The sequence below is a fragment of the Saimiri boliviensis genome, chromosome 8 (assembly GCF_048565385.1).
Source record: "Saimiri boliviensis isolate mSaiBol1 chromosome 8, mSaiBol1.pri, whole genome shotgun sequence".
NCBI classification, from domain to species: Eukaryota; Metazoa; Chordata; class Mammalia; order Primates; family Cebidae; genus Saimiri; species Saimiri boliviensis.
In genome coordinates this window covers 121,144,339-121,164,874 of record NC_133456.1, presented here as the reverse complement: position 1 = coordinate 121,164,874, position 20,536 = coordinate 121,144,339, and the positions used below count along the sequence as shown (strand labels likewise).

General features: G+C 42.8%; 1 non-coding gene and 1 pseudogene across 1 annotated transcript; one reads left to right on the top strand and one right to left on the bottom strand.

Annotated features, from left to right (window-relative positions):
• Positions 1–712: 712 nt before the first annotated feature.
• On the bottom strand, positions 713–9,562 carry LOC104652939 (small ribosomal subunit protein uS2-like; annotated as a pseudogene).
• A 10,369-nt stretch (positions 9,563–19,931) lies between these two features.
• Positions 19,932–20,144, top strand: LOC120367689 (small nucleolar RNA U3). The gene has a single exon (XR_005582008.2). It is a non-coding gene; the product is annotated as a small nucleolar RNA U3 (small nucleolar RNA).
• Positions 20,145–20,536: the final 392 nt, after the last annotated feature.

The window sequence follows — 20,536 nt, the reverse complement described above, 5'->3', positions numbered from 1 at the left end:
TTTATTTTTTGAGATCAAGGCTCACTTTGCTGCCCAGGCTGGAGTGCAGTGATGCAATCTCTGCTCACTGCAACCTCTGCCTTTCAGGTTCAAGCAATTCTCCTGCCTCAGCCTCCCGAGTAACTGGGGTTACAGCATGTGCCACCACACACAGCTAATTTCTGTATTTTTAGTAGAGACAGGGTTTTGCCATGTTGCCCAGGCTGGTCTCGAACTCCTGGGCTCAAGCACTCCATCCACCTCAGCCTCCCAAAGTGCTGAGATTACAGGTGTGAGCCACTGCAACCGGCTGAAAAAAAGTTTTAAAAAAATTAGCTCTGCGTAGTGGCCCATGCCTATAGTCCCAGCTATTTGGGAAAAGGCAGGAGAATTACATGAGCCCAGGAATTTGAGAACAGAATAAATGTGGCTTTATATTAGGGAAATGAGCTGCAATGAGCTGTGATTGTGCCACTGTACCCTAGCCTGGGCAACAGAATGAGACCCTGTCTACAAAAATTTTAAAAAGTCTTTACATAAGGAATTTATGCTTATAACTAATTAAAAATACATATTCTTACACGTGGTAAAAAGTGACCATGCTTCTCTTTACCTCTTCTCTGTGAATCCTTCTGCCCAGAGAAAACCACTTCTTTTTTTTATTCTTAGAAACTGATGTTTATTTTCCATCAGCCTTACTTCCATGCTGCTGAAGGGCCGGTACAAGAACAGCTTAAGACCATTCAGTGGTTGCTCCAACCCACTCAGTGGACCGAGCAGTGGGAGCTGCAGACCAGTCTTCCGTGGCAGGCTGGGCGCTCTCGTCTTCAGTAGGGAACTGCTGAATGGGCACAGAGGGCACCTGCATGCCGTCAGACCAGTCTGCAACCTCAGGCTGAGTAGCAGTGAACTCAGGAGCTGGAGCAGTCCATTCACTCTGAAATTCCTCCTTGGTCACAGGCTTTTCAGCAGCAGCCTGCTCTTCTTTTTCAATCTCTTCAGGATCTATGTAGAAGTAGAGATCAGGAATGACCTCCCATGGGTGTTTGTGGGAAATGGTACCACGCATGTACAGAACTTCCCCAGCCAGCATCCACGTCAAACCCACTGAGTGAGCTCCTTGTTGCATGGAATGGCAATGCTCACATAGCGCAGAGGAGAATCTGTGTGACACAGAGCAATGGTGGGAAGGTTAACATAAGATGCCTCTGTGTGAGGCTGATGGTCAACCCTGAGGTCGGTAACCACAAGAAGCCGTAGCGCCCGGGAGACTTCCTGGATCTGGTTGGTGAAGGTCCCAGGAGTGAAGCGGCAGCAATTGGAGTGGCTCCAGTGGCAGCAGCAAATTCCAGCACCACCCTCTGGCCATTATTCCTGGAACATATGACACTGACATCAGCTGGGTTTTCAGTGGCAACAATGGCATGAGCTGCTCTTAGAAGTTTCTCCCGGGTCCTTTTCAGATTTCTGATGTAGATGCCATCACTTTTCCTTTGCAGATGTGCTGTTCCATTTACAAGCCCAGGTTGGTGCCACCTAAGTGGGTTCCTGCTGCAGAACTTAAGGACATCCTCCTTCATTTGCAGGACATCAAGGACTCTGGACGTTGTGAAAGTTTCCCTTTAAGTTATGATGGGAATCCAGAACAATGCCGCATGGACCCCTCTGTGGGTAGCATGGAAAGCAGAAACCACTTTTTTTGTTTGTTCATTTTGTTTTTGAGACAGAGTCTCACCTTGTTGCCCAGGCTGGAGTGCAGTGGAGGATCTTGGCTTACTGCAACTTTCACCTCCTGGGTTCAAGTGATTCTCCTGCTTCAGCTTCCTGAGTAGCTGGGATTACAGGCATTTACCCTCATGCCTGGCTAATTTTTGTATTTTTAGTAGAGACAGAGTCTCACCATGTTGGCCAGGCTGGTCTCTAACTCCTCACATTAAATGATCCACCTGCCCCAGCCTCCCAGTGTTGGGATTACAGGTTGAACCATCATGCCCAGCTGGAAACCACTTCTAATAATGTAACAGGTTATATATTGACACATAAACAGTTTTTATGAGATTATACTATCTCTCCACGTTTCTTTTTCATTTATCTATTTATTTGTTTGTTTATTTATTTGAGGCAGAGCCTCGCTCTGTCACCCAGGCTGGAGTGCAGTGGCATGATCTCAGCTCACTGCAGCTTCCATCTCCCAGGTTCAAGCGATTCTCCTGCCTCAGCCTCCTGAGTAGCTGGGACTACAGGCGCCGTGAAATTCCTCCTTGGTCACAGTGCCACCATGCCCAGCTAATTTTTTTTTTTTTGAGTCAGAATCTTACTCTGTCTCCCAGGCTGGAGTGTAGTGGCAGGATCTCGGCTCACTGCAATTTCCACCTCCTGGGTTCAAGTGATTCTCTTGCCTTAGCCTCCAGAGTATATTTACCGGCACAGTAGAACCCAGGAATTAAAAGCATAGACTACTTGGATTGGATACTAACTTGTGCTCCTTAGGTTCTGTGTGAACTTGGACAAATGACTTCCCCTCTCTTGGTCTTAATTTCTCCATCTGTAAAACGTGTTCTGATAAAATGCTTGTAGTAGCATATGAAAAATGCTCATAATCAGTAATCCTCAAAGAAATGAAAATTAAAATCACAATGAGATATAACAGATTGGCTAGTATTAAAAAGTAAGAAGACAACAGATGTTGAGGATATAAAGAAAAAGGAATGCTTATACAGTGTTGGTGGGAATGTAAATTAGTATGACTTTTATGGAAAACAGTATGGAGATTTCTCAAAGAACTAAAAATAGAGCTATCATTTGATCTAGCAATTCTACTATTGCGTATCTACCCAGAGGAAAATAGATAAAAGTTATATCAAAAAGATACCTGCATTCGTATGTTTATCACAGCACTATTCAAAATAGCAAAGATATGGAATCAACCTAAGTATCCACCAATGGCTAATCAGATACAGAAGATGTGATGTATATATACAATGGAATACTATTCAGCCATAAAAAAGAATCAAATGTTTTTTGCAGCAACATGAATGGAACTAGAGGCCATTATCTTAAGGGAAACAACTCAGAAAGTCAAATACTGCATGTTCTCACTTATAAGTGGGAGCTGAGTCAGGTGTATACATCGACAGAGAGTGTGCAGTGGTAAACATGAGACACCGGGAAAGGTGGGAGGGTGGAGGAGGGTGGGCAACGAGAAATTACTTAACGAGTTCAATCCACACTCTTTAGATGACGGATGCACTCAAAACCCAGACCTCACCACTATGCAATATAGCCATGTAATCAAACTATACTTGTACCCCTGAAATTTATAAAAATAGGCTGGGTGTGGTGGCTCACACCTATAATTCCAACATTTTGGGAGGTCAAATTGGGCAGATCACCTGAGGTAGAGAGTTTGAGGCCAGCCTGGCCAATGTAGTGAAATTCCACCTCTGCTAAAAAATAGAAAAATTAGCCTGGTGTGGTGGTGTGTGCCTGTGGTCCCAGCTACTGGGGGTGCTAAGGCAGGAGAATCACTTGAACCTGGGAGGTGAAGGTTGCAGTGAGCCAAGATTGTGCCATTGCACTCCAATCTGGGCAACAGAGCGAGACTCTGTCTCAAAAATAAAAAAAAAAATTATACAAATAAAAGGAAAAAAATGCTTGTTGTGGGGATGAAATAAATTAATGCAGATAGAGCCTCTAGAATGGTACTAGGGCATGTAACAAGCCATAATGAATCTGTCTGTTTTTAGTGAAGTTTTAAGTTCTTTTTAAACTTTCTTACAAGCAGTGCTACAATGAAGGTTTTAATACACACCTTTTTGAACACGTTTACTAGTATTTTTACAGGACGGAAGTCAGAATGAGGGATCGTGTGGGATATTCACACAAAATTAGAATGGACATTGCCTAATTGCCTTCCAAAAGTTGTATCTGTTTACCCTCCAGCCGAGAGTGTACAAAATGGTTCATATTCCCAGACTTTTGCCCAAACTGGATTTTATCATTTTGAAAAAAAATTGTGCCCATCTAGTAACGATTGATCTTTGACACACTGAGTTACAGTATAAAGAGCGCTTTACCCAAATGGCCCACAAGGCGACCTAACTGGGCAGAGGCCATACGTCACATATTTTAACATTTCAATAGAAAATTCTTATCACTATCCAACATCAAGGCTTATAAAATTCCTACGTTTTCTCTCCATAATGCTTCTATGTGTCTATATTCTGCACTGAGGGTGTATGAAAATAAATGTTCCTTCCCTTGATTTCCTTCCTTTTAAATTCTACAGTTGCTGAGAAATACTTGAGTGCTCAGAAGTCATGTTCCGCTTGCTGCAAGCATTTGATACCCTATCATTAAAATCAGAAATAGACTGTTATCCTCTGCCCTCTTCTGTGCATTTTCATATGTGTGTGTGTATTTTAAAAATGCATATATATATATATATATATATATATATATATATATATATATATACTTGTATTTTAAGACAGTCTCACTCTGTCACCCAGGATGGAGTGCAGTGGTGCGATCGTGGTGATCGTGGCTCACTGCAGCCTTAATCTCCTGGACTCAAGTGATCCCCCCACCTCAGACCCATAGTAGCTGGGATTACAGACACATGCCACCACACTTGGGGTAATAATTGAAAGCTATGTATATTTATGTATATTTGTAGAGACTGAGTCTTGTTATGTTACCCAGGCTGGTTTCAAACTGCTCTGTGCAAAGGATCCTCCTGTCTTGGCATCCCAAAATGCTAGAATTGCAGGTATGAGCCACCAAGCCCAGCCCTCTATTTTCTGAGACCTGTCTTTCCAAAATTGGTCTCTAGGAGATGAGCAGCCAGATTGTAAAGGATTTGCCTCTATGGCAGATCCAAATCAGAGGGAAACAACTTGGAAACGCCAGGGTTAAACTAAATTAGTGTTCAAGGCCATATTTCTGCATTTTCACATTCTTGAGTTGGGAATCCACATTTGGCTGCTATGCAGTGGGAATTGTTTGGGAAGTTTTCTGGGCTGCCCTGTCTGCTGGAGGGGTTTTATTTGCCATCTTGTTCGCCCTCTGCTGGTTTTTCAAAAGAAGAACATGAATGGGAAGAATGGCTTTCTCTGACCCTGGGAGATGTTTTCCTGGCTAATTTTTGTTCTGGGAAATCCAAATTGAACTCTGCAACTATAAAAATGTTAAGAGAAGACATGTAGATTTCAATGGAATAGATTAATTTGAATTATTGTAGGCATTCAGAGATGGGGTATGGGAATAGGAAAAAACTCTGGCTTTACTTTTTATACATATCTTACTGTGTAGTTCTTCAACTATGCATTTTTCTGGTATGTATAATTGATATTACATCATATATTTAAAGAATAGAATACATGTGAATCTCTATCAATATCTATGTCTATCTCTGTCTACATGAGCTATCTACATCTATTAATATATCTGTAACTATTCTGGAACCTTGCTGAGCTGAAAGCTTTCTGACTGAAAAAGAACACGGGGATTGACACCTTCCACTTATAACCAGACCCCTCAATCCAACAATCCAACCAAATATAATCAAGTGTTTTCCAAGCCCTAAAAGGCTTAAAAAAATTTTTTTTTGAGAAGGAATCTCAGTCTGTCACCCAGGCTGGAATGAGTGGTGGATCTTGGTTCACTGCAACTCCCAGGTTCAAGCAATCGAGTGATTCTCATGCCCCAGCCTCCTGAGTAGCTGAGATTATAGGCATGCAACACCACGCCTGGCTAATTTTTGTATTTTTAGTATGGTAGGGTTTTGCCATGTTGGCCAGGCTGGTCTCAAACTCCTGACCTCAGGTGATCCACCCTCCTCAGCCTCCCAAAGTGCTGGGATTATAGGCGTGAGCCACTGTGTCCAGCCAAAAAGGCCCCTTTTAATTTACAAGTTCTGTATAAGGTTTATTCTAGGAAATCCTCAAAGCTTCTAGGCATTATAATGACAAAGATTCATTGAAGAGCCCATAACTTCAAGAGTTCTGGCCTGCATGGGAAGTGGACACAAGACAGCAAAGCCCACACAGAGAGGTGACATCACACAGGGAGGTGAGGGCCTGGTCACCAGCCTCCTGTCTGAGCAGGTGGTGATGTTTTTCTTAGTCTGGCATTCTTTACATCCCTCCGATCAGAATGATTGGCAGATGAGCCAAACCTAGCCACTTCTTTTCTGGGATTTTACGTGAATGCTGGAAGAGAGAATCTATCTCTTTTCTCTAGGGTCACACCTCTGAGTCATAAAGGTCTGAACCTGTCTGTGATATTCATCTATTCTCACCGACTTTATGGTGGATGCTCAGGAGAATGGACATGCAGAGTAGATACAATTGAAATGTGTTTTGAGGTAGAATCTGCTGGAGGATTGAATCAGAGGCAAGAGACATGCAAAAGGGAAGAGTCAAGAATAACTTCTAGATTTCTAAATGAGTTCCCGGATGAATGTGTTGCCATTTGTTAATATGGGAGGAGAACCAGGAGTGGGATTGGAGATGAAGCCAGAACTTGGCGGTGACAATTGGGAGTTCTGTTTTGGACATATGGACTTTGAGATGCTGTGAGATAGCCAAGTGGAAATGTCAAGTGTGTAGTTATATATGTGACTTTCGAGAAAGGGAAAAAGATCTGAGCTGGAAGTATTAATTTAGAAGCTGTGACATAAACTGTATGTAAAGACATTAGAGTGGATGAGAATATTTAGGTATAGAGGATATTAAAAAGAGGGCCCAGGACCAAGTTTTGAGGAGAATCAAATTTTGCTGATTGAGTAGAGAAGAACTTAACACAGGAGAGGCTGGTAAGGTGGGAAAAGTGGAATCGGAATAGGGTGCCGCAGAATTGGGGAGATGAGGGTGTCAGAAAGGAAAGAGTGGTCGACTCAATCAAAAGCTGATGAGAATTAGAGAAAGTTGAGGTCAGAGACACATTCATTGGACATGGCAATATACACAGCATTGGTGAAGTTGACGACAGCATTTTTGGTACAGTAATGGGCATGAAAAGTAGTTTTGAGGCAGGAGAACAGGGTCTGGAGGCAGGGAACCTAAGGCCAATTCACACTGACTTCCTGGAATTAAATCAAAAGGAAACCCTCCCTACCTTTCCACACCCAAGTAACAAAAGGACAGGAGGCTACTCCCTTTGCAACTGCCTACCCCTCTTTCTGCCTGGCAGATGGAGAATTGAAAGTACCTCTGATTGGTTGCTTTCCTCAATCAATCAGATGTTTGCATGAGTGTAACTTTATAACTTCGCTTCACCCTCTGATTGGTTGTTCTGCAACCAATCAGACTGATTGTGGACCAACTCTTTGCATAGAACTGTAACTTTTTAACTTCACTTCAGCCTCTGATTGGTTGCTTTCCATAGCCAATCAGATGTTTGCATAGGCTGTAATCTTTATACCTTCACTTCTGCTTCTGCTGGTTGCCTTCTGCAACCGTTCAGACTCATTACAGGCCACTACTTCATTTGCATGGGTGTGTACACCAAGTGGCCAATGGGAAGCCTCTAGAGGGTATTTAAAGCCCCAGAAAATAATTCTGTAACAGGACTCTTGAGCCCCTATGCTCGGCCTGCTCCCATCCTGTGGAGTGTACTTTTATTTTCAATAAATCTCTGCTTTCATTGCTTCATTCTTCCCTTGCTTTGTTTGTATGTTTTGCCTAAGTCTTTGTTCAAAATGCCAAGAACCTGGACACCCTCCATTGATAACAGTTTGAAGAAGGTTAAAAAGGAATGATGGTGACCAGCAGTGCAGATGGCATTGTGGGTTCATGAGAAACTGGTGACCTCCTGCCCCTCACACACCCAATGCACACACACGCAGAGTACAGACAAGTAGCACAATCGACAGAGTATTTAAAAAATAGTGACTATCATTGTGTCCTTTGGTGTAAAAATTCATTCAATAGGTCTTTGACTCCTAATCCATTAGAACCCCCCCAACAAATATTGAGGGGTCTTTAGGTATAAAGTGGAGGATCTACTCTCTCTTTCTTCCTTGCTTCTCCCATTCATATACAGTTTATTCAAATTATTAATGATGGTTACATTCTATAAAGTTTCTTCTAATGCTGAATTGGTGAATAATAAACTATTGCTCCAAGGGGAAAGACTAGATTACGTTCCTGTGAGCCTCTGGTCGTAATAATTTTTCTAAACAAAATGCCACCCTTGGCATTGTATAGGTTTGTTTGCCAACATTCTTGTAAAATAAGCCAGTCTCATCAGTATTAAAAACCTACTCTTGTACATAACCCTTTCCTGTATAACAGTTGGCAGATATTTTAAAAAATTTCTCTGCAGTCTCCTAATCTGCAGAACCTGTCTCACCAGCAAATTTAATATTTCTTAGGCTCTGTTGCCTTTTGAAATGTGTAAGCCAGCCAGCACTAGCCCAGAAAAGTTTCACATTTTCCAGCCCTTGGGTGTGATGGTTAATTTTATGTGCCAGCTTGACTGGGCCTTTGGGTGCCCAGATATTTGGTTAAGCATTATTTTTGGGAGTGTATACGAGAGTCTTTCTGAATGAGATTAACATTTGAATCAGTAGACTGAGTAAAGCAGATGATCCTATCTAACCTGTTAAAAGCCTGAATAGATTAAAACACTGAGTAAGAAAGAACTGTCATTGTCTTCAAGCTTGAACATTGGTAGTCTCTTGCCCTTGGGCTTGGACTAGAATTTAAGCCATTACATTTTTAAAACAGAACTTAGGTTATTGCTAATTCCTTATAATAAATCTGTGTCTCTACATATAGACACTATATATGCTATATATGGGATACATATACTATATATATGCTACATAGTTGTAAGGGTTGTCGCCGAGTTTAAAATGAGGAAACTGAGGCCAGCACAAAAAGATTAAATGCCAGTTTATTCAGCTCCCGGGTGAGGTTCTGTGGTCCCAGGGAAAGAGGCCAGGGAAGTCACGCCTGACTCTTCTGGGCATGGGGTTTTATAAGAAGTGAAGGCATTTGATTGGTTGTGAGGAAACAGGGCATGGTCGGGGCAGGCTGCTATTGGTAGGTAGGTGGGATTTTCTAACAGCGGGCTAGGTGCTGGTTGCAGAGCTTAGTGTTGAGTGCAGAGGGGTTTTCCAAGGCGGGCTAAGTGCCGAGTGCAGAAGTGGGTGTGTCTGAGCTCCCAATGAGGCAACCAGCCTTACAATAATGATATATATAGCAAGGATATATATATATATATATATATATATATATATATATATATATACACACATACACACACACACACACACACACACACACACACGTGTATCTTATTGGTTCTGTTTTTCTAGAGAACCCGAATCCACTGGGTAATGTGTCTACAAATTTATTGCTGGAGCAGCCTGATTTATAGGTCAGTGCATTTCTTTCTCCTTTTCCTGGATGTATTGTATTGTTGATTCATTCACATTGAACTCACAGCCAACAGCACTGTAACTCATGCCTGAATGAAGCTTATCTAACACATACATTTTCTCCATAAGGCGCATCACAGTCTTCTTGTTTTTAGGAATATTAGACAGCACTTCAGCATTACGCTTAGGGGCCATTTCAAACAGCAGAATCACCACCAAAAAGCATGGAAAGTGGGAAACATGGCACTAAATAGATTATGGAAACAATGCTTATTTATAGTATGTGATCTGAAACGAGAAACACTACGTTCCTTGCTCAGCCTGAGCTGGGAACATGCAGAGAGGGCAACTGACATTTCTTGCCACCTCTGCACATGTCCTCAAATAACCATGAAAATGCCATTGGTATTGATTTTAGGATTATAAATAAATTTTAGCAAGTAAGCACATTTACAAATACAAAATCTATGAATGATGAAGATTGACTGTATTTTGGCTTTGGAAAAACCAATACCGTATATTGAGTATCAGTTCAGAGTCTATACCAAAATTATGTAGCAAGCCTGTAACATGTCATGTCTTTCCAGCTGGTGCTAGCATGTTATTTAGACCCATCTGTAATCCAGGTTCAAATTTTTCACATTAGTTAGTAGAATATAATATACTCCCTGTGAGGCTTTATGTGTTTTGGGATTGATTGAAGTAGCAGTAGACAGGAGCAGCCCTGTGGGGAAGGTAAGACACCTGTTCATGCTATTCATTTGTGTCTTCAGGACCTACTGAGTCCAGATTAGGTGTCTGACACTTCTGCTTGATAATGGACTGCTTCTGGGCATCTCAACTGTATAGAGAAGTGAATCAGGAACTACCATTTTGTCACGGCCAGCCCAGTCACATTGTTCCCTCAGGTCTCATGGCCAGGCATTCAGTTTCTACCAGGGTCCAGTAACAAGCCAACAGCTGTCTCCCAAAATGGAAATTGTTACTAATGCAATATAGCATAGCTTTGTTCTAAAATCCTATTCTCCAATCAAGGTTAACTTCAGCCTCCATATAGATTTCTCTTGCTCTGGGCCCTACTCAAAGGTGGCAACAGAAAATATTTTAGTTCACTTAGTACATGTGCTGCAGAAAGAGACCTAAAGTGAAATGTAGATAGTCTTCAAAGCCCACAAATTTCATCAAGTATTGTGCTGCTTCAGTAGATGAACCATAGTTCAAGGCATTGTCCAGGTAGATGGACGTGACTGCAGCTCTGTAGAGTCCTGCATGTCGTGCAATGATGTGAAAAAACAGGTCCGAGTTCCCGAGCCCAGGGAGAAACTGGAGGCATCACTGCTCAGAGGAAGGGTATAGGGTGGAAGGGAGCAGCCTGGATGAAGGTGAAGAACGAATGGACCCAGTGATTTCACCTCAGGCCATGTCACGGGCCTGGGATATCAGCAACTGATGCCAGCCCTCAACACTTAAAACCAGGTTGCATGTCCCTTCCTCTTCAGAGGCCAGAGAGAATTGGAGAAAGATTCATGGTCCAGACATTCCGTCCTTTAATGTCAAGATGTTACCAAAGTCACCCGTAAACTTAGATTACATGCAGAGAGAAATCAGCCAAAAGGAAAATGGACAGGATGTATTTACTCAAAAGAGACTGTTTCACTCCAGAAGGGATTCCTAGGTGGCCAGAATATGTGTTTTCTATTGTGTATGGCTATGTGGCTCAACAGTTAGTTGAGTTTTACTACAGAAAATAAAGAAAGCTACCTTTCCTACACATCCAAATTGTGGCTATTAATTTCATACAAGCTTCACAAGCAGGGAAATTGATAATTACCATGCAATGTGGTATGTGGTAAATAAAGAAATGACTTGAAAGCAGTAGGAATTGAGAAAGGAAGTATCTCTCTTCTCGGGAAAAAAGAAAATAATTCAAATAGGAAATTATATTTGAGATGAGTTTTGAAGAATGAGAAAGTACATGCTAAACAGACAAGTGAGGGAAAATTGTTCCAAGCAAAGAAAACAGCCTGAAGACAGAGCCACAAAAAGGCAAGCTGTGTTCTGGAAAATGGCAAGACATCAGGGTGAGTAGAACATGAGTTCTGCAGGGCAGAGTAGAAGATGAGGCTAGGGCCGGGAGCGGGGCATGCACTTGTGGTCCTAGCCCCTCGAGAGGCTAAGGCAGGAAGATCGCTTGAGCCCAGGAGTTCAGGGCTGCAGTGAGCTATGATCATGCCACTGCACTCCAGACTGGGTGACAAAGCAAGATCCTATTCCTACAAAAACTAGCCAGGCATGGTGGTGCACCCCTGTAGTCCCAGCTACTTGGGAGGTAGGGGCAAGAGGATCTCTTAAACCCCAAAGTTGGAGACTGCAGTGAGCTAATGGCACCATTGCACTCCAGCCTGGGCACCAGAGTGAGACCTTGTCTCTAAGTAAAAAAAAAAAAAAAAAAAAAAAAAAAAAGCAATAAGAAAAATAATCAAAGTGTACATTGGATTTGGTTACAAGAAGATTATTAGTAACTCTACCAAAAGCATATTTTTAGGAGTGGTGGGGGCAGATGCCAGATTGGAGTGGGTTGAAGAATGAATAGGAGGTGAGAATTGAAGCCGGTAGAAGCAGGCAACTCAAGGGGATTGGCTGTGAAGGGGTAAGATTTCCATTTTGGACGTATTGTGCTAGAGATGCCTTTGTGATGTTAAAGTGTAGCTGTCCAAAAAGTCACACATAAAAAAAACTGTCGCTAGGGAACATGTCTTGTATGCAAATATATATTTGGTTTGCAACAATGTATAAGTGGTTGCTGAAACTTGGGATTAGATGAGCTCCCCAAGAACAATGTGAATAACAGCAGAAGACAGAATCAAAGGCAGAGTCTGGAAGATACAAACATTTAAGGGGCGGCCAAAGGCAGCAGAACCCTAAAAAGAGACTGACGACTAATTGTCGGAGATGTAGGAAGACAACCAGGAGAGCATGTGCTGGAAGCTGAGAAAGAGGAGAGTTTCCAGAAGTGCAAAGGGCTACTGATAAATCAGATGAATATTTAAACCGAATCATTGGCTTTAACTTTTTTTTTTTTTTGAGACAGAGTCTTGCTCTGTCACCCAAGCTGCCATCTTGGCTCACTGCAATCTCCACCTCCCAGGTTCAGGTGGTTCTCATGCTTCAGCCTTCTGTGTAGCTGGGATTATAGGTGCCTGCCACCGCACCCAGCTCATTTTTATATTTTTAGTAGAGAAGGGGTTTCACCATGTTGGCGAGGCTGGTCTCACTCCTGACCTCAAGAGATCCACCCTCCTCAGCCTCCCAATGTGTCGAGATTACAGCCGTGAGCCATCATGCCTGGCCTGAGCTGGGTTCTCTTGAACCCACCAATCATAGTCAGGGAGTCCCAGCAGCCATCCATATGCAGATGGAAATGCAATGTCAGTGACTGAGCCTGAGCAGCACAGTAAGATGTGTGAGAAGCTAGTCCAGACTGCCCTTTCCTTTACAGCTGTACCAGCCTATCCCCCTCCAACTCACACATTTGGCCATCGAGGGCAAAGGAAGAGATGCTGAAAGAGGAGAAAGCGCCTGAACTCAGCTTATGGATAGATTAGTTTAGATTGCTGTGTGGGTGCAAGCTTAAAATGAATAGCAGATGCACTGCAGTCACACTCAGGGGGAACTTTAAAAGACAGTGCTGAGTAATCCCAGTGCTTTGGGAGGCTGAGGTTGGAGGATCACTTGACCCCAGGAGTTCAAGGCTACAGTGAGCTATGATTGTACCACTGCACTCCAGTTTGGGCAACAAGGTGAGACCCTGTCTCAAGGAAAACAATCAAAAAATGAAAAAAATGTTGAGAGAAAAATCTTTCCAATGGGTAGAGCTTTGAGTATCACCTGATCATCCACTTTATGTAGAAAGAAAAGTAGCCCAAGGTGAGAATTTAAAAGAGCTAATGGGTGTGGTGAATAGCCTGGTTGGTTTGCCAGGGGACTGAAACTAAAGGACTGAAAGATTGGTTACGTGGAAGTCTAGAGTAGAGGCATGTGAAATGACATTCCTGGTGGGTGTGACAATTTTTGTATGAATCTTCGCTGCTCCTCCTGTAAAAGATGAGGGTCTGTCTGCTCAACCCTTAAATCTAGGCTCAGCCATGTGACTCTGGCCAGCGGGACTACAGACAAAGGATGCAAGCACAGGCTTCAAAAGTGCCTGAGCCTTGAGACTTGCCCTCCTTTGCTTCTAAGAACCCTCTGTCACTATGTGAAGAGCATAGCCTAGCCTCTTGGAGGATGTCAGCATGTAAAGAGGGCCTCTGCCATCCCAGCTTTCCCAGTGGAAACCCCAATGCACGAGTGAGCCCCACTGGTACAACATGGAACAGAAGCAAGTCTTCCTAGCTACGGCCCATCCCAATCACCAGCCCACAGAATCAAGAGCAAATCAATGTTTGTTCAAAGCCATCATGTTTTGGGGTAGTTTATCATGCAGCAAAGGCAAACTGATAATGTAACTCTCTAGGCTTGGCTCTTATTCTGTCATTAGGATATGAAAAAACTCTCTTGCCAAAGACAGGCTTCAGAAATTTGCTTCTGATTCAGGAAAGCCAGGTGTGAGACTCAGAATTGATGAACCTTTCTTCCATCATACCTACTCTCCCTTTCCTAGGATATTAAGCCCCATGTCTCAGCCTAAGGGATGGAAGTCTGCAAGGAGATTTAAGAAATAAATGTAGGGACAAACATATTTGCTTCATGTTTTTCAGAATATTATTCTCATTATTGAAATTGTTGAAGGCCAGGGAAACAGGTGCTCATATACACGGCTGGTGGTAGAATAAATCATATGGACATTTCGAAAGGCAAATTGGCAGTATCGGCAACAATTGAGCACGAACCTACTGTTTGTCCAAGTGATTCCATTTCTTTGTATCTGCTTTAGATGTGAAGAAACAGCTGTATAAAGAGGCCTGCACAGAGGTGTTATTTGCAATATTTTGATAGCAAAAAGTTGGAAACAGGAAAATAGTAATGTAAATGATGGCATGTCTATATTGTCGAACATTATGTTGCAATTAAGAAGGAAGTATGAGATAGAAAAGATACCCAAGATACACTTTGAAATAAATATACTGGCTGGGCATGGTGGCTCAAGCCTGTAATCCTAGCACTTTGGGAGGCTGAGGCCAGCAGATCACTTGAGATTCAGGAGTTTGAGACCAGCCTGGCCAATATGACAAAACACTGTCTCTATTAAACATACAAAAATTAGCCAGGCGTGGTGGAGCATGGCTATGATCCCAGCTACTCTGGAGGCTGAGGCAGGAGAATTGCTTGAACCTGGGAGGCAGAGGTTGCAATGAGCCAAGATCGTGCCACTGCACTCCAGACTGGGTGACAGAGTGAGACTCTGTCTCAAAAAAAAAAAAAATTAATTAAATGAATATAGTTCCTAGTTAAGGAAATGCTAACTTGTATTACAAGTAAACATTAAAATCTCAAGGGCTTAACAATGGAAGTTTATTTTTTACTCATAAAAATACAGTCTGCAGTAAAGGAGAGGGTAGATCCACTCCTTGCAGTCACTCAGGGCCTTAGGCTGTCACTTTCCAGTCACATTTTCTAAGGTCTCCCTGGGCATTTGCTGCTGGCCAGCAGATGGAGAAGAATGGAAGAATTCCTTGTGGGAAATTGTTATGGGCCAGTCCTAGAAGTGGCACTCATCATTTCTGCCTGCATTTCATTGGCCCAAATCAGTCACATGAACATGTCTAATTTCAGGGTAGCTGGAAAATGTAGTCTAGTTGTAAAGAAGCCAAAAGAGAAATGAATTTGGTGAACAGCCACAAACACTCTTAAAACTCATTTCCATACATATACTGCAGGTTTCCACGGATACATACATGCACACCTCAGAGATATTGCAGATGAGTTTCCCAACCACTCTCATAAAGCAAATATCACAATAAAGTGAATCACATGGATTTTTTGGTTTCTCAGTGCATATAAAAGTTACATTTACACTATAGTCTACTAAATATGCAATAGCATTATGTCTAAAAAATGGTACACACCTTAAATAAAAATACTTTATTGCTAAGAAAAATAGTAATCATCATCTGAGCCTTCAGTGAACTATAATCTTTTTGCTGGTGAGGTCTTGCTAAGATGCTAATGGCTTCTGACTGATCAGGGCGGCGGCTGCTGAAAGTTTGGGTGGCTGTAATAGTTTATCCATTCACCCACCAAAGGACATCTTGGTTGCTTCCAAGTTCTGACAGTTATGAATAAAGCTGCTATAAACATTTGTGTGCAGGTTTTTGTATGGATATAAGTTTTCAGCTCCTTCCATCAAACACCTAGAAGCACGGTTGCTGGATGTGTGGTAAGAGCATGCGTAGTTTTGTGAGAAACCGCCGAACTGTCTTCTGAACTGTCTGTGCCATTTTGCATTCCCAGCAATGCATGAGAGTTCCTGTTGCTCCACATCCTCACGAGCATTTGGTGTTGTCAGTATTCTCGATTTTGGCCATTCTAATAGGTGTGTTGTAGTAGCTCATTATTGTTTTAATTTGCATTTCCCTGATGGTATATGATGTGAAACATCTTTTCATATGTTTATTTGCCATTTGTATATCCTCTTTGGTGTGGTGTCCATTAAGGTCTTTGGCCCATTTAAAAATATTTTTAAAACGTTTATTTATATTTTACTATTATTTTTCTTTTTAGAGATGGGTTCTTGTTATGCGGTCCAGGCTGGTCTCAAACTCTTAGCCTCAAGTGATCCTCCTGCTCGGCTTCCTGAGTAGCTGTAGGAGCATGCCACCATGCCTGGCTAGTTGGCCCATTTTAAAGTCATGTTTGTGTTCTTATTGCTGAGGTTAACAGTTATTTGTATATTTTAGATAACAGTCTTTCATCTGAAATGTCTTCTGCATATATTTTCTTACAGTCTGTGGCTAGTCTTTTTATCCTCTTGACAGCAGACATTCTCTTTGACAAAAAGTCAAAGGCAATTCAGTGGAGAAAGGTAGTCTTAAACAAAGAATGTTGAAACAACTGGACATCTGTATGCAGAAAATGAATCCAGACACAGACCCCTCACCCTTCACAAAAAATAACTCAAAAAGAGTCACAGACCTAAATGTAAAACACAAAACTATAAAGCTCCTAGAGGACAGCACGAGATAAAATCTAGACGACTCTAGACATTTTACATGCAACACCAAAAGGCACAGTCCATGTAAGAAAGAATTGATAAGCTAGACTCCATTAACATTAAAATGTTCTACTCTTTATTATCACGTTTTTAGGGAGTCTCCCTATGCTGCCCAGGCTGGTCTTGACCTCCTGGGCTCAAATGATCCACTCGCTTTGGCCTCTTGAGTAGTTGGCACTAGAGGTGAGAAACACTATGCCCAGCTAATTTTTTTTTTAAAGGATGCGGTCTAATGCATATTTATAGACTAAGGGAAGGAGCCAAAGATTCTGAATAAGTTGGATGTAAAAAGACCTGAAAACTCGTAGAGCAAGATCTTGGAGGAGTCCACAGAGGATGGGCTTGAGTTCAAGTGGAGATCTCAGCCATGGAGACTGAAGACACAGGTGAGAGCAGTTGCCAGTGCAGGTGAACTGGAAAAAAGAGTAAGAAAGATGAGAGACATGCCAATAATTTCTCAATGGAGCATAAGGCAAGGCCTCCACATAAGAGTAAGTAAATGGGGAAAGTGGGACGCGATTACCACTGTGACTGTTTGGAGTGGTTGCATCACTTGACCCAGAATCTGCTGAGGTTGCTTAAGGATGCTTCAGGGTACACCAATCCCAAGAACTGGGTGGAGTGTTTTAGAGCTGAGAGTTTCTGTCATGGTGTTTCTGAGAATGAGTAACATCTTCCATGACATCATTTAGAACAGGGTTTTTAGTCTCAGAATTATTAACATCTGGGGCCAGATAATTATTTGGGAGAGGGAGAGGGGACTGCCCTGTGCATCATAAAATGTTTAGCAGCATCCCTGGCACCTACCTGTTAGATGCTAGTAGCAACTCCCTCCACACTAGTTATAATAAAATACCCCTTGGGGGAAGAAGCAAAATATTCTCTGGGCGAGAACCACCAATGTATTTATTTATTTATTAAGATGGAGTCTCACTCCGTCACCCAGGGTGAAGTGCAGTGGTGTGATCTTGGCTTACTGCAACCTCTACCTCCTAGATTCAAGTGATTCTCTTGCCTCAGCCTCCTGAGTAGCTAGGATTACAGGCACCTGCCACCATGCCTGGCTAATTTTTTGTATTTTTAGTAGATATGGGGTTTTGCCATGTTGGCCAGGCTGGTCTTGAACTCCTGACCTCAGATGATCTGCCCATCTCAGCCTCCCAATGTGCTGGGGTAACAGGCATGAGCTACTGCGCCCATCCAAGAACCACCAATTTAGAGCTAGAGTTAGTGACGGCATGCCAGGGCGACTTCTCAGGAATGTGCAAGCTGCTCTGATTCCTGGGAATGGTCTGCCCTGCCTGTCTTTGGGAAGGGTGGGAAAGCCTTTGGCATTTGAGCAAGGTATTCACAGAGATGCCCCACCCAGGTTCTCAGTGCTGTTTGTACTAAAAGTGCCAACAATGGAGGTGTCTTCACGCCTGATCAGCCAATTCTTCTCTTATATAACTTCTCACTATCACCACCTTGGGGAAGAGGACACAGGTTTTCCCCCTGGATATGGGGCTCCTGCAATTCAAAGCCAAATGCTCCCTCTTCTCCTTCAGATTTCTTTCCCAGCATTTTGTCTTTTACTATATCAAAATATAAGAATATACCCAGTATATTCTCTGAGTATCAACTCCACAGCATTAAACGATAGGTGTGTATCATAATTTTCATCGGATTGAGTCAATGAAATATCTCCCCTTCTCTTCTGGGATCTTGGTATTACTTTCTCCTTATTTATGGAGAATTTATTGACATTCACTGCTTTCTAGGCATTATGCCAGGGGCTGGATACTCCAAGATAAAATATGTGTTCTCTCTGCTTTCAAGGAGCTTACATCAAATAAACCAAATAAACAATGTAATAAAGAGTGCTAGATATTAATAGAACTAGACATCCCGTATTTTGAAAGCACAGCAGAAAGAGAATGCCTGGAAGAGAGGAGGGGTCACAGGTCAGGGAGGCATCTCAGGAGCAGGGACATTTTGGTTAACTCTTAAAGGATGCTCAGGAGCTCAGAGAGCTAGCCCAAGGAGAGCATTTCCGGCAGGAGAATGTTTTACACAAAGACTACGAGGCATGACCATGAGTTGTGTTTGGAAGCCTTTGAAAAAGTAGCTGTGTGCTTTAGTTCAGGATCTTTAGTTCAGGATCTAACATTTTGGCTTCAGGCAAATGTAATCTAGCCATCATCTGAAGTCTTCCAGAGAAAGCACTTTATAATCTTACTCATTCATTCATTCGTTCTTCTGTTTTCTCCTCTGCAAAGCAGACCCCATAATTTCTATCACTCCACTTCCCAGGCTCTTCTCAACTCTGTTTTATCTCCTACTTTCTGCTTTGCAGAATCCACCAGCTCCCACTACTGCTAGGTTTTGTCCAAATTCATTTCTGTCTCCCCATCAAAATAACCAAGAAGATACCCTTGGTCCTACTGGGGCACCATATTCAGAAGGTGTTAAAAAGCCAAGCCTAATTTCTGAACACTAGTCTTTCTTAAGAAGAATTTGCATATCTGACATTCAATAAAGATGAATTCTCCTTGCAGCAGCCACATTGGACATAAAAATGTATACAGTGATTTTTCGAGATGTTTTTCTCCTTGGAGAAGGTAGCTGTCGAGGTGGGTGATGCTCTGGCCAGGAAGCAGTGTCTCTCACTAACAGGTTCTGATAGATATACAGAAAATCCTGAAACTACCTCTGAAGAGAGAATGGATTCTTAAGTCTTTACCAGGGAGAGTCTTAAGTGTTGTTTTACAGCAGTTAGCTGAGAGCAAGATGCTGGAGGAGGTGGGCAGGTTTGGAGATGCCAGAGTTAAGAGAGAGAGAGACAGAGAGATACAGACAAGAGAGGAGAGGGGGGAAAGAGACACACAGAGAGAAACAGAGAGAGAGAGAAAGGAGAGAAGTAGAGAGTGGGAGAGAGAGAGGGAGAGAAAAAGGAGAGAGATGAGAAAGAGACAGACAGAAGGAGAGAAACACACAGAGAGAAATACAAGTAGAGAGGAAGAGAGACAAAGAGAAAGGGAGAGACAGAGATAGAGTAAGAGACCAGAATAAGAGACAGACAGACAGACAGAGAGGGAGACATAGACAGAAAGAAAGAGAGACACACACGTGGAGACAGTGAGAAACAGAGAGACAAAGAGAAGGAGAGAAAAAGGAGAGACAGAGAGAAAGAGACAGAGAGAGAGAGAGAGACAAAGGGAGAGACAAAGAGAGACAAACAGAGACAGAGAAAGACAGAGACAGAAATCGAGATTGAGACTGAGATTGAGAGAGAGAGGAGGCCGTGAAGGCCAACTTTCCCCACATCACAATCGGCCCAGCCATGGCTGTCGCCCGTGTCCTTGAGAGTGTGTGAGGGCTGTGCTTGCGGAGTTCATGTCTGCGGCTCATCGCTGGGGCGGTTTCTCTGATCGTGCAGAGCTAGACGCCAGGAGCGGGACCTGGCGTGTTCTTTCCTGAGCACGCAGCCAGCTCTCGGAGGTGCTTTGCTGCACCCGCCATTCGGCATTGATGATGTTCTTCTTTTCCTCCGGGAGAGTGAGAATAGGAGGACACAGTCCAAGTGGTTTCCCTTCTTAAACAAACAAACAACAAACAATGAAACAAAGCAAGAACACTAACATGGGGCCAGGCACAGATCCAAATTCTCATTCTGAACTTTGAACCCTGCCCATGAAGCCCTTCTCATGTATCTTCAGTATCATAAAGACACACCTGGGCCGGGCGCAGCGACTCACACCTGTATTCCCAGCACTTTGGGAGGCCGAGGCGGGTGGATTGCTTGAGGTCAGGAGTTCGAGACCAGCCTGGCCAACAGGGAGAAACCTCGTCTCTACTAAAAATACAAAAATTAGCCGGACATGGTGCTGCACGTCTGTAACCCCAGTGACTCAGGAAGCTGAGGCAGGAGAATCGCTTGAACCCAGGAGGTGGAGGTTGCAGTGAGCTGAGACTGTGCC